The following is a 15,202-nucleotide window of genomic DNA, read 5'->3' as shown; positions in this document are numbered from 1 at the left end:
ACCTTAGATGCCTTTGAGTACCTTTAGGTGCCTACTATTGATTAGGGAACGAATGGAAATGAGATTGAACCTTAGTTGGAAAGCTGGCTTGTACTCGCCATGGCGAGCAGATGCTCTCGCCTCGCGAGCACTTCCAGAATTGAGTGTTTTAGTGGATTGTGAGACTTGAGTTGTTTGGATTGGTTAGAAAGGAGCTTTAGGTACATAGTGTGACCTATTAAAGATAATGATTATGAACTGTTGATGAGTCATTTATTGCTTACTTTTATATGCTTTTTAGTTTAGTTTTAATTAGATTTTATTTTATTTTATATTAGCATTATTTCCTTTTTAGGATAGTTTACTTTAAATTGCATTTTATTTTATTTCAGGAATGAATATTGGATGGATTGAGTCTTGGAGAAAAAGAAAGGGACTTGGAGTCGATTGGATGCAAAAATATGAAGATTGAGAGACAAAAATATGTCTCCCCACAGTCAGAAGCTTGGCACGGCCCGTGCTAGCCTTGGCACGGCCGTGCCACCATCTAGAGTGTCTTTTGCTGCTTTTGCTTAGATTTTAAGCTACTCTATTTTTAGCCCGAATGTAATAGCTTAGATTTTAAGTCAAATGAATGCTATAAATAGAGTAGCCATCCATCACAAATATTCATCTTTACTTGGAATTCAATAAGTGACAATTGCTTTTCTAATTAAAGTTCTTTTCTTTTCCTTTATTTTCTTGTCATTTACCTTTATGCTTTCTCTCTTCTCCCCCATGTCTACGATGAACATGAGTGAGTAGACTTCTCCTTGTCTTGGGATTGTTGGATAAGTCTAAATGACATAATCCTAATCAAACCAAGCTCTAAGCCTTAATCTTATGTAACCCTAATTTCTTATCTAAATTCACTGTTTTAACATGGATCAACCATTATCAAACTGTGGAAACGAAAGTGGAGGGTTTGATAATTGTTTATCCATTATTCCAAATATCAATTCATAAAACGAAAGTGGAGCTTTGATATTCGAACAAGTGAATTTAGACAAGGATTGCAAAGTCAGCGAAATAGGCTTTGCAATCTTTGAGACATATAGTTTCGATCTTCAAGGGAACTAATAACAATCAAGTCAGCGAAATAGGCTTGGTTGCTAGAGGAACATAAGAGAAACTGTCTTGAGAAATTAGGTCTAACATAACATTATAAGCTTACAGTTTTGGTTTGAGAAGGACTTGTTATTTAGATGAAACCAACGATCCCAAGGCTCTTTTTATTATATTAATTTTCAACCGTTTGAAAACCCCAACTTACAATTCTTTTCTCCTCTAATCATTTCCAAAGGTTAATTAAATTAAACTACTCCCTGTTGGAACGATACTCTTTTCATACTACTTCGGTAAGACCGTGCACTTGCGGTTTTATCTCATCAAGTTTTTGGCGCCGTTGCCGGGGAGTAAACTAATTCGATTAACTCTTTCTTTGTGATTAGAACTCTTTTCTCTTCCTCTTTTCTTCTACTTATTTCTTTATATTACCAATTAACTTCTTGGGTTCTCAATTTCTTATGCGAAGAAGAAAAAGTCTCGGAGAATTTATTCCTGAGATCGAAAGATTTTTGCATAAGAAAAAGAGAGAGGCACAAAATAATACTGCTATGGCTGAACGCACTCTCAAAGAGTATGCTACTCCTTCAACGGAAGAGTCACAAGCTATTATCGTGTACCCAACGGTTGAGGGTAATAACTTCGAGATCAAGCCTGCACTACTCAATTTGGTGCAGCAAAATCAGTTTTCTGGATCACCCACTAAGGATCCAAATCTCCATATTTTTTCCTTCCTTAGACTCAGTGGCACCATAAAAGAGAACCAAGAAGCCGTAAGACTTCATCTCTTTCCCTTTTCCTTAAGGGATAGAGCTAGCGCTTGGTTCCGTTCCCTAGAAGTCGGTTCCATCACTTCATGGGATGATATGAGGCGAGTATTCCTTGCCCGATTTTCCCCCCATCTAAAACCGCTAAACTTAGAGATCAAATCATGCGGTTCAATCAAAAAGATGGGGAGTCTCACTATGAAGCGTGGGAGCATTTCAAGTAAATGCTTAGACTTTGTCCCCACCATGGCTTAGAAAAGTGGCTTATAGTCCACACGTTTTATAATGGCTTGTCATATACCACTAAGATGTCTGTTGATGCAGCTGCAGGGGGAGCTCTACTACCAATGGACCAACGAGAGAGCCGTCACCGCTTCTACTCCCTCTAAGAAAGAGGCAGGTATATACAAAGTCTCTGAATATAACCACCTTGCTGCTAAGGTTGAGGCATTAACCCAAAAATTTGAAAAACTTAATGTTAATGCTGTCACACCTTCTTCTGCATCCCCTCCTTGTGAAATCTGTGGTATATCCGGTCATATCGGTGTTGATTGTCAGTTAGGTAGTGCTGCCAATATTGAGCAACTGAATTACGCTCAATATAACCAAGGAACGAGGCCAAATCAAAATTTTTACAAAAATCCTCAAGGTTCCTATGGACAAGCAGCACCACCTGGCTATACAAACAACCAGAGAGTGGCTCAGAAATCAAGTTTGGAGATTTTGTTGGAAAATTGCATAGCCAATCAAAATAAAAATCTTCAAGAACTGAAAAACCAAACAGGATTTCTGAACGACTCTCTCTCCAAACTCACTACCAAGGTTTATTCTATCACCACACACACCGAAATGCTTGAGACCCAAATCTCCCAAGTGGCCCAACAAGTGGCCACCTCTTCTCAAACACCAGGAGTCTTTCCTGGTCAACCTGAAACAAACCCCAAAGCTCATGTCAACGCTATTTTTCTTGGGGATATTAAGTTAGAAGAGACCGTTGCTAAAGCCAAAAGTGTCAAGGGAGAGAGTGTTAAGTGTCTAGGTAAGAAAGGTGTGATAGAAAGTGAGAAACCGCTTGATAAGAACAAAGCCCTTGCACCATTAAAGCTTACTAAGCTCAACTTGGAGGCTCAATTCACTAAATTCTTAAACATACTTCAGAAGATTTGCATTAAGATTCCCTTTGCTGAAGCTTTGTCTCGTATGCCTCTATACGCCAAGTTTTTAAAAGAAATCTTTTCAAAGAAAAAGGCTATAGATCATAATGAAACAATAGCTTTGACAAGGGAAAATAATGCAATCATCAAGAAACCGCCTACAAAGCTTAGAGATCCAGGAAGTTTCGCCATCCCTTGTATGATAGGGAATGAAACCTTAAACCGAGCCTTATGTGATTTAGGAGCTAGTGTTAGTCTGTTGCCCTTACCCCTCTTTAAAAGGCTGGGGATAGGAGAGTTAAAGTCTACCGAAACGACATTGAAGTTAGCCGATCGTTCTGATATCCAACCTGTCGGATATGTCGAGGACATCCTCGTTAAAATAGAAGGGATAAACATCCCAACTGATTTCATGGTGCTTGACATAGATGAGGACAATGAGTGCCCTATAATTTTAGGACGGCCCTTTCTCGCCACTGCGGGTGCTATAGTAGATGTTCAGAATGGTAGGATTGTTTTTCAAGTGAGTAATGAGCTGATAGGGTATGAGTTGGAGAATTATATGAAAGGTCCCACCCTTTATTCTTGTGACATGATTAAAGGTCATGATGTGAAAGAACGCTCAATAGCGTCATCTACGCAATATGACCTCTTTGATTCCTTCTAAGGACACTTTCTTATAACGTCAAGCTAATGACTATAAAGAAGCGCTTCGTAGGAGGCAACCCACGCATTTAACTGCTTTTGTTTTTTTTGTTTTGTAGGTAATTGTCCGAGTATGATTCGAGAAAAGGAAAAATTTTGAAGCCCCGATATCCAGAACCTTGGCACGGCCCGTGCTAACACTGGCATGGCCCGTGCTACCACTGGCACGGCCGTGCCAGACCTTGCCTTCCAAAAACCCTCCTAGATTCCAGAAACTTGGCACGGCCCGTGCTAAGGTTGGCACGGCCGTGCCCGACTCCCGGTAAGAATATACCTCACCTTTCATCTTCTTCTTCCTTCATTCTCCACCACAAACATCTCTCTACATTCAAACTTCTCTCAAAAACCTCCATAACCATAGAAATTTCAAACCTCCATATCTCCCTCAAAACCTCACCAATTCCCAAAATTTCTTCACCCAATCAACCACAATCCACATTTCAATCATAACCCTTGAATCAAAAACAACTTTCCTCCATCCCTACCAAGAATCATCAAATTCGTAGCCCCCATTCACATACCTCAAAAACCACCAATTCACCCAACCCAACTCCTAACACTTACTCAAACACCAACCCCATCACCCTACCAACCTTTTCCACCAAAAACATTTCCCAAAACCCAACCTTCACCCAAAACACAAAAGGTCAACCAAGGTTAAGGATTAATGGCATCTAGGAAAGGTGGAGCAAGCTCTTCCAGAGGACCACAATCAAAGAAGAAAACGCAAGCCATGAATCATGGCATAATCTTCAAGGAGACCAAGCAAAGGGACATGTATAAAATTCTTATCTCTAAACCTTTGCACCCTTGTCGATATCCTGATCCTTATACTTTGAGTGTGCTTGGACTAAGGGATAATGTGTTTAGCTTACGAGGAAATCTAGGATGGGTTGATATGCTTAGACCTATGAAAGGTTTTGAAAATTTCACTTATGAATTCTTAAGTTCTATTGAATTTACGAAGGACAAAGTGAACTTTGATAACCCCGACCATAGAGTCTCCTTCCGACTTTTGAATATGGATTACGAGATGTCTCTTGAAAATTTTTGTTTAGAGATGGACTTCGCCAATGCGGGGTTCATCCACGACTCTTGGAATCCAAATCTAAAGTCGGAAGACTATGACCCCGCTCTCTTTTGGAAACGCATTACCGGGTTAAGGCAATATAACCCTCGCAACAATAAGGCTAGTAACATTCACAACCCAGTCCTTAGATACCTCCAGAGAGTCATGGCTTGTACCATTTGGGGTAGAAAAGAGGTAGGAACAACTAGGACGGATGAACTTTTTATGCTTTGGGCAATGCTTAGTAACAATCCCGTTAATACTTGTTTCTACCTACTTGATTACCTTTCCTCCATAGGTGCTAGACCTGATAATAGAGCTGAGATAGTAGTCGGTGGTATCATTACCTTCATCGCTAGGAAGTTTGGAGTGGGTGAGGAAGATGGGATAAATCCAATTGAGGGCAACAATAGGCTTAATATTGAAACCCTTGTTGCTATGAATTTCATTAAGATTCACCCACCCATGACTTATGCACTTCAGCTTCGCATACCTCTTTTGTTTCTACTTCCTAACCCATCTCGGACTAACCCCGAGGTGGAGGAAAATTTGTTGTATGTTGGTGATGGATTACAGGTACATGAAGAGCATAATCAAGGTGACGAAGAAGGTGCACACATGAACCATGAAGAGGAGCCCCATGACCATAACGCCGACAATGAAAGATGGGCATGGATGCAAACCGAGGTACAAAGGATAAGCACCGAGCAACAAAGGCAAGGTGTTGAATTATCCGGGCTAAGAAATGATGTCCTAAGGGGCAACCGCATATCCGAAGAAAATAATCAAATGCTTCGGAAAATGATGCAACACTTCAACCTCCAAGGTCCTCCCTATGGACCTCAATAAAAATGTGAGCTTTCCTCTTCCTCTTTTTAACCTTATCTCTTCAATCTCTATCTCATCCTTCTCCTCCTTCTTCAATCTCTATCTCTTCAATCCAATTGAGGGCAACAATAGGCTTAATATTGAAACCCTTGTTGCTATGAACTTCATTAAGATTCACCCACCCATGACTTATGCACTTCAACTTCGCATACCCCTTTTATTTCTACTTCCTAACCCATCTCGGACTAACCCCGAGGTGGAGGAAAATTTGTTGTATGTTGGTGATGGATTACAGGTACATGAAGAGCATAATCAAGGTGACGAAGAAGGTGCACACATGCACCATGAAGGGGAGCCCCATGACCATAATGACAACAATGAAAGATGGGCATGGATGCAAACCGAGGTACAAAGGATAAGCACCGAGCAACAAAGGCAAGGTGTTGAATTATCCGGGCTAAGAAATGATGTCCTACGGGGCAACCGCATATCCGAAGAAAATAACCAAATGCTTCGGAACATGATGCAACACTTCAACCTCCAAGGCCCTCCCTATGGACCTCAATAAAAATGTGAGCTTTCCTCTTCCTCTTTTTCACCTTATCTCTTCCATCTCTATCTCACTCTTCTACCTCTCCTTCTCTCCTACTTTTCTTTAATCTTGAATCATTGAGGACAATGCTTCTCCTAAGTGTGGGGGGAGCCTAATAAAGTGTCTTTAGTCGTAGTGTTTCCAAACTCCCTTGAACTTTATTCTTTTGTTTTGTTTTATTGAAAAAGGCATGGTTAAGTAGCTAATTTTTATTGAAAATATCATGACACAAAAATTTTCATTGTCTCCTCTTATTTTGTTGATTCTTGTACATGAAAGCAAACTCTTGTATTTTAAGTCTTCTCGATATACCCACATCTTGTTTTAAAGTGAATAAAATTCTCCAATGAGAAAAACACAAAGTTGCTTCCCTTGAGTAAATGTATGAATAGGTAATTTAAGGAAACGCGTTTTAATCTTAGTGGTGCATTAACCTTTAAAGATTCTCAAAGTGCCAGTAGTATAAGTTAGTATAAGGGAGTTCACAAAAAGCCAAAAAGCCAAAAAGCCAAATAAATTCCAAGATCTCATCATTGAATCTAGATTGGGGAAGGAGGTAGGCCCTCCGACTTCCTACGTGAAGATGATTGTTATCTTAAGGAAAAACTTTAAAAAGCATCATTGAATCTAGATTGGGGAAGGGGGTAGGCCCTCCGACTTCCTACGTGAAAATGATGTTTTAAGGGATACCATTGAATCTAGATTGGGGAAGGGGGTAGGCCCTCCGACCTCCTACGTGAAGATGTTGTTCCTTAAATAAAGAACTTAAATGTGCAAATGGCAAAGAACAAAGATTCTCAAATACTCCCATCTCTCTTATATGAATTATAGAAAGAATCTTTCTTGGTTGGTTTAGTGCTAGGATTAGACCATGTTTCCTCATAATGCCTATCTTATACAGGAGCAAGAAAAGGGTTGGACTTCACACACACACTCACTTGAAACTTGATCGTTGGGTTGAATAAAAATTACAAGAAATGCTTGAGTTTGTGATTAGTGTACATTTGGGATTTAAGCCCTTGGGGAGACATGTGCTTTAATTGAATTGTCATTTGATATAACTGTTTGTGCTACTATGTTTATGCCTTTTGCTTGAGGACAAGCAAAAATTCAAGTGTGGGGGAGTTTGATGAGTCATTTATTGACTATTTTAATATGCTTTTTAGTTTAGTTTTATTTAGATTTTATATAATTTTATATTAGTATTATTTCCTTTTTAGGATAGTTTACTTTAAGTTGCATTTTATTATATTTCAGGAAAGAATATTGGATGGATTGAGTCTTGGAGCAAAAGAAAGGGACTTGGAGCCGATTGGACACAAAAATATGAAGATTGAGAGATAAAATATGTCTCCCACAAGTCAGAAGCTTGGCACGGCCCGTTCTAGCCTTGGCACGGCCGTGCCACCCTCCAGAGTGCCTTTTGCTGTTTTTGCTTAGATTTTAAGCTACTCTATTTTTAGCCCAAATGTAATAGCTTAGATTTTAAGTCGATCAAATGTTATAAATAGAGTAGCCATCCATCACAAATATTCATCTTTACTTGGAATACAATAAGTGACAATTGCTTTTCTAATTAAAGTTCTTTTCTTTTCCCTTTATTTTCTTGTCATTTACTTTCATGCTATCTCTCTTCTCCCCCATGTCTACGATGAACATGAGTGAGTAGACTTCTCCTTGTCTTGGGATTGTTGGATAAGTCTAAATGACATAATACTAATCAAACCAAGCTCTAAGCCTTAATCTTATGTAACCCTAATTTCTTATCTGAATTCACCGTCTTAACATGGATCAACCATTATCAAACTGTGGAAACGAAAGTGGAGGGTTTGATAATTGTTTATCCATTATTCCAAATATCAATTCATAAAACAAAAGTGGAGCTTTGATATTCGAACAAGTGAATTCAGACAAGGATTGCAAAGTCAGCGAAATAGGCTTTGCAATCTTTGAGACATATAGTTTCGATCTTCAAGGGAACTAATAACAATCTAGTCAGCGAAATAGGCTTGGTTGTTAGAGGAACCAAAATCTAATAGTAATCAAGTCTGTGAAATAGGCTTGGTTGCTAGAGGAACATAAGAGAAACTGTCTTCAGAAATTAGGTCTAACATAACATTATAAGCTTATAGTTTTGGTTTGAGAAGGACTTGTTATTTAGATGAAACCAATGATCCCAAGGCTCTTTTTAGTATATTAATTTTCAACCGTTTGAAAACCCCCAACTTACAATTCTCTTCTCTTCTAATCATCTCTAAAGGTTAATTGAATTAAACTACTCCCTATCGGAACGATACTCTTTTAATACTACTTCGGTAAGACCGTGCACTTGCGGTTTTATCTCATCAGAGCCCTAGACACTGTGACCCACCACCTACTACTCAGGATCACCTGCAAGTTACCCATAGGAAGGGCAACATTTTCAAGCAGAAGGGGTGAGATTCTCAAACAATAATAATAATATATAATAACATATCTAACACCCTATCATCATAGTCATTCAACAATTATAGTATAGCATCATTAGCAACTTCATCATCCAACAGTAATAGAAATAGTGAACAATGACTCATGCGACAACCCGACTTCACCTCTAAGACTCATGCAGGACATGACAACTCTACTAAGACTCCTCAACAATTGCAACTATGCATGTGATACCATAACAGAGCCGAAGCCCTCATCTTTATAGAATGGTTAAAGCATTCTTTTATCAGGACATGAGTCCTCATCATAACATTATAAACCTGATTCTTACACCTTTTCTTTCAAAATCATCATTAACCCTTATTTTCCCATTTTACCTTAAGAACAGTTTAATTGATTAATTTTCAGAAATTACATATTATGACTATTGAAAGATAATCCCACCCTTACCTTAGAATTGTAAAGACAAATAGCACAGCAAAATTGTAACGCCCTCTCTAATTATTTGAATATTTTTAATGAGTTTAGAATACACTTATATGATTTGTATAATTTATATGATTTATTTTGATTAGTGATATTTTGTTATGATATATGTTGGTATTTATTAGTATAACATATATGTTATTTGTTTTAGAAATATAAATGTTATTTGATTTAAAAATATAAATGTTATTTGATTTAGAAATATATATGTTATTTGATTTAGAAATATATATATATGTTATTTGGTTTAGAAATATAAATGTTATTTGATTTAAAAATATAAATGTTATTTGTTATAGAAATACATATGATTTGTTGCAGAAATAAATGTGATTTGTTATAGAAATAAATGTTATTTGTTGTAGAAATACACATGATTTGTTATAGAAATAAATGTTATTTGGTGTAGAAATACACATGATTTGTTGTAGAAATATATGTTAATTTGTGTAGAGATATATGTTATTTTGTGTAGAAATATATGTTATCTGGTGTAGAAATATATTTCTTATTTGGTGTAGAAATATATATATGTTATAGAAATATATTTGTTATAGAGATATAATTGTTATTTGTTGTATAAATATTTTATATATATATTAGAATAGAATATTGAGATTTTGGTAGGCAATCTAATATATTTTTGTACTGAATAATATATTTTTGTACTTAATATGATATATTTTGGTACTCAATTGATATATTTAATTACTAGATCTAATAGGTGCATTACTTGTTTCTCACTTATTAGTTGTAAATTATCTCTATAAATAGAGAACTCACACAGTGCATTCTACACACCGAAATTCACAGTTGATACTTCCTGTGCTTTTCTTCTCTTCTCCCTCTTTTGACTTGTGTTGACGAGTCTTTCTTCTTTTTCTACTCCTTTCTGTCCCTTCGGAATTAAAAGTGTTCTTAAGACTATAATCCCTCTTCGGTTTAATATCCTTTTAGATAAGAGAAAGCAGTATAGTTCTTCGTCGATCAATCCAAAGGTAAGGGTGAGACTAACTTTGCAATTCTATTAAGTATGTGAATCAATGGTTAGGTTTAACATGATGTAGGATGAGTTTTTGAGGAATTGAAAAGTAGGTTAAAATTGTAGAATTAATGAATAAACGGTGGAAACTTGTTAAAAAGATGTAGAAACTGTCCTTAGACCTTAGATAATGATTAAGATGATTTGATGATATTTATAATGTTATATAATTAGATATATATTGCATGAATTATGTTTGATGATTGAGATGTTGATGACGTGCATTTGTAATTGTTATATATGATGATTGAGATGTTGATGACGTGCATTTGTAATTGTTGTAATTATCATTATTGATTGATGCTATTTTGTTGTTGTGATGGATATGATTTACTTTGATGATATGATTAATGAGAGAATATTATATATTGTGAATTAATGATTAAATGCATTACTTGAAATATTATTGAATGATCAAGATGTTGAAATAAATTGTTATTAAGCTTGATATGAATTGATTATGCTGCAATTGTTGTTAAACTAAGTTGCATGAGTTGTTGTTGATTATCATTTGATATTGTTATATCTTGAGATGTTTACGTGTCGCCTATGTTGTTGTTGTTGATTATGTGAAATATTTATATGACTTATGTGGAAGATGTATGATGTTTAAGTTGTTGATACTTTATATTAATATTGTTATGTTGTGAATTGCTTGTGCTGTTTCTGTTGCTTTTATGAACTGCTAAGTTGTTTATAATGTGATTTAATGATTAAATGCATTACTCGAAATATTATTGAATTATATTAGGAGCTTTGTCCTCCGCACGATTAGGAGCTTTGTCCTCCGCACGATTAAAGTATATTAATACTTATGATGACGATTGGTACCACATGCATATAAGTGTCTAAGTTGCATTGTCGCATTTGTCGAGTCAAAGTCGTTGTTGATGAATTATCATCCATGAGTTGTTAAGTTGTCGATGAATTATCATCTATAAGTTGTCGAGTTGTCTTCTACCCATGTGTTGTTAAAGAAGTACCTACGAAGATTATACGATGTGAATTATATGATGTTGACTAAAATATTGCTATGTTGTTTAACATGTTGATTATGATATTGTTATGTTGCTACTTTGTTTAAGATATTGATTATGATATTGTTATGTTGCTATGTTGTTTAACATGTTGATTATGATACTGTTATGTTGCTACGTTGTTTAAGATATTGATTATGATATTGTTACGTTGCTATGTTGTTTAAGATAATGATTATGATATTGTTAAGTTGTTATGATGTTGTGTATAATTGTTACTATTAAGTGATGAATATGTTGTTCTATATATGATTAATATTATTAAGTGAATATTATGTTATGTTATTGATGATGATCGAATGTTGTGATTACTTGGTAATTGTTTATCAAAGATGCTATGATGTTTAAGATGATATTGTTTAAGATGTTTATGTTGAAGATTTATGATGTTGATTTTGGTGTTAGTATGTGTTGATTATATTTTCATAAGATGATGAATACGTTGTTGTTATATTAATACAAGAAGATGAATATGTTGTTGTTATATTATTATATTATGAAGAGATGATGTATATATAATTATTATTATTATTATTAAGTGAATATCATGCTATGTTGTTGTTATATTATTATATTATGACGAGATGATGTATATATAATTATTATTATTATTAAGTGAATATCATGCTATGTTGTTGTTATATTATTATATTATGACGAGATGATGTATATATAATTATTATTATTATTATTAAGTGAATATCATGTTACGTTGTTGTTATATTATTATAAGAAGATGTTTATGTTATGATGTAGATAATTATTACTATTAATAAGAGATGATTATATTGTGTTGTTTTAAAGTTATTAGTGATGATGATTACATGATGATATCTATGAGTTGTTAAGTGTACTTGATGATGTTTATGTTAAATTGATAAGTTGTCTTTTATTAATGAATTGATAATGAGATGTTTGATGAATAATTATTATTATGAATTAATGATGTTGTTATGTTGTATATGAATTGATAATGAGATGTTTGATGAATAATTATTATTATGAATTAATGATGTTGTTATGTTGTATATGAATTAGGATTAAGATGTTGTTATGCTATATATGAACTATGACTATGATGTGATGATCTGTGTTTGTTACGATTTGGTTAATATGTGTTATATGATGACATTTATAATGTGATGAATATAAAGTAAATGATAATTAGAGGTTAGTTGGATTATTAAGAATTATACATTAAGAAGTATTATTGCTAATAGATGAAGTTATTTGTGTTGTTAAATATAATTATTGAATTATATGCTTGATATTATTGTTTTGTGAAATCTCACCCCTTCTGCTTGAAAATGTTGCTCTTCGTATGAGTAACTTGCAGGTATTACTGATTAGTAGGAGTGGTGGCTCAAGTGTCTTAGGTGCTCTGATACGTAATGGGATGGGAATTTTATTGTTGTCTTTCTATTCCTTACGTATTGTTTTAAGAAGAATTATGACTTTGGTTTTAGATTGGATTATATGAGAAATTTATGAAGAGGCCTTCGTGCCAAAGACTGTTTTGATTATTGAATAATTTCCGCTGCGAAGTATTAAAGACTTTTTTTAGTTATTGAATTTTAAAGGATAAATAGTTATTTATACAGTTTATGATTTTATGAAAAGTGTAGCATTCCGTTTACGTGAATAACTTTGATTATTAAATGAAATTTTTATGTTGGGAAAACGGGGTGTTACAAAAATCAGTTCCTAAGTTCTTCTCTCTTGGTCTTCTCTCCTTGCCTTAGCTTTTCTCCTCTCCAACTTGTTTTCACGTTAAACTGTTTTTCTGACTTTTCTTTCCTTAACTCCCTAAAACTATAACTTCTCCTTTTTCATTAAAACCTCCCTTATTACTATTAATTTCTAATTATTCCCCAAACTCTTAATTAATTCCATTATTCATATTATTCTATTTATATTAAATAAATTATATAAATAAATACTACACACCCCATATATCACATATATTAATTAAAAACACACAAAAGACTCTAACTAATTCTAAAAATAATAAAATAACGACTAGGGCGTTACAACTCTCCCCAACTTAGAGAATTACGTCCTCGAAATCTTACCTCAAACAAACAACTCAGGATATGATTCTTGCATCTTACTTTCCAGTTCCCAAGTCAAACTTTCACCAGTTGCTCCACCCCAAACAACTCTTACAAGAGGTATCTATTTACCCCTCAAAGACTTCACCTTTCGATCATCAATCCTCAAAGGTAAGGTCTCCACCGTCAGGTTATCTCTAACTTGCACATCATCTCTCGGAATAACATGCGAAGGGTCTGGTACATACTTCCGCAATTGTGACACATGAAATACGTCATGCAAATTCGAAAGATGAGGTGGTAATCCAACTCTATACGCCACAGTTCCAACTCTTTCTGAAATCTAATAAGGACCGATGAACTTTGGAGTCAACTTCCTCGACTTCAATGCACGTCCTACGCCCGTCATAGGAGTAACCCTCAGAAAAACATGGTCACCTTCCTGAAACTCAAGGTCTTTCCTACGCTTGTCATGATAGCTCTTTTGTCGACTCACCTAAACGACTCAGTGAGGGATAGCCACTCACGACAGCAAAAACACAGCAACCTACTCTCGATCACCTGCAAGTTACTCATACGAAGAGCAACATTTTCAAGCAGAAGGGGTGAGATTCACAATCAATAATAATAATATATAATTCATCAAATGCATTGAACAACTTAAACTCCATTAATTAGTAATAATAATTCTTTTAACGACTCCTAAACCATATCATGTACTCATCATATCAACAGTCATAACTCGATATCATAAACAATCATCATAACAGCATCATTTAACTTCATAATCAACATCTTAATCATAATCATATAACATCATACTCATGATTCGTATACAACATGACAACTTTATAATCAATGACATAAACAACGTAACAACATCATATTCATAGTTCATATACACATAACAACATCATTAATTCGTATTAACATTCTCCACTAAGCACCTTATTAACAACTCATGAATAGGGGACAACTTAGCAACTATACGTAACATCATCATTTCATAATAATAATTATTCATCAAACATTCCATTAGCAATTCATGAATAAAAGACAACTTATCAACTTAACATAACCATCATCAAGTACATTTAACAACTCATAGATAACATCACATAATCATCATCACAACATTCATAATCATCATCATGTAACATTTAACAACTCATAGATAACATCACATAATCATCATCACAACATTCATAATCATCATCATGTAACATCATAACAACCTCATATTCAACACCATAAACAGTCATCATAACATCGTAATCAATATCATAAACATCTTCTCATAATATTATAAACGACACAACATAATCATCACATCATAACAATATAAACAACTACATATATTTTACAATAATGTTCTTACTCCTTTAACTTTAGTAACAGTTACTAATTCAACCAACAACGACGATAACTACAATTATCCAATATATGTATATATTTCATAATCAACAATATCATCTGTTATCGCGATTTTCGGGTGTCAAGTCATAAATTAGGCTTGAACCTTTCAATCTTTGATATTCTCTATTTTTTCTTGGGAAGGGCAAAATTGAGAAAAAACCCTTAGATTCTAAGTTCGGGGGTCGCTTTCGCTACGGGAAGGTGTTAGGCACCCGGAACGATTATGGTATTCCATAAGAACCGTTCTCCTAAGTTTATTTCTACGCTTTATTTTTATTGCCTACTTATTAAAAAAGAAGTTTTATTTGAGTGAAGAATGGGGGGGAGAAAGTGTTTGAGGTTTTATTTTAGTGGACTTGGAGAGGTTTTGACCTCATGCCTACATACCCATTTAAGGGATCAAACTCCATGTAGTTCTCTCTCAAAAAATGTTTTTTTTGTGTGTTTGGTTGATTTTAGTTTTTGTTGGAAAATGGTTTTGAAGAAGAGAAAGAGGCCTTAAAGGCATAAGAGAGAAAAATGGTGAATAGTTGGTTCAATTGTTA

General features: G+C 34.6%; 1 non-coding gene across 1 annotated transcript; it reads right to left on the bottom strand.

The window, feature by feature from the left end:
• Positions 1-1,996: 1,996 nt before the first annotated feature.
• LOC120580759 (small nucleolar RNA R71) lies at positions 1,997-2,103 on the bottom strand. The gene has a single exon (XR_005646517.1). It is a non-coding gene; the product is annotated as a small nucleolar RNA R71 (small nucleolar RNA).
• Between the last annotated feature and the right edge of the window lie 13,099 nt (positions 2,104-15,202).

The sequence above is a fragment of the Medicago truncatula genome, chromosome 5, assembly GCF_003473485.1.
Source record: "Medicago truncatula cultivar Jemalong A17 chromosome 5, MtrunA17r5.0-ANR, whole genome shotgun sequence".
NCBI lineage: Eukaryota > Viridiplantae > Streptophyta > Magnoliopsida > Fabales > Fabaceae > Medicago > Medicago truncatula.
Note: the sequence above shows the minus strand (reverse complement) of the source record. Positions and strands in the feature narration are given on the sequence as shown.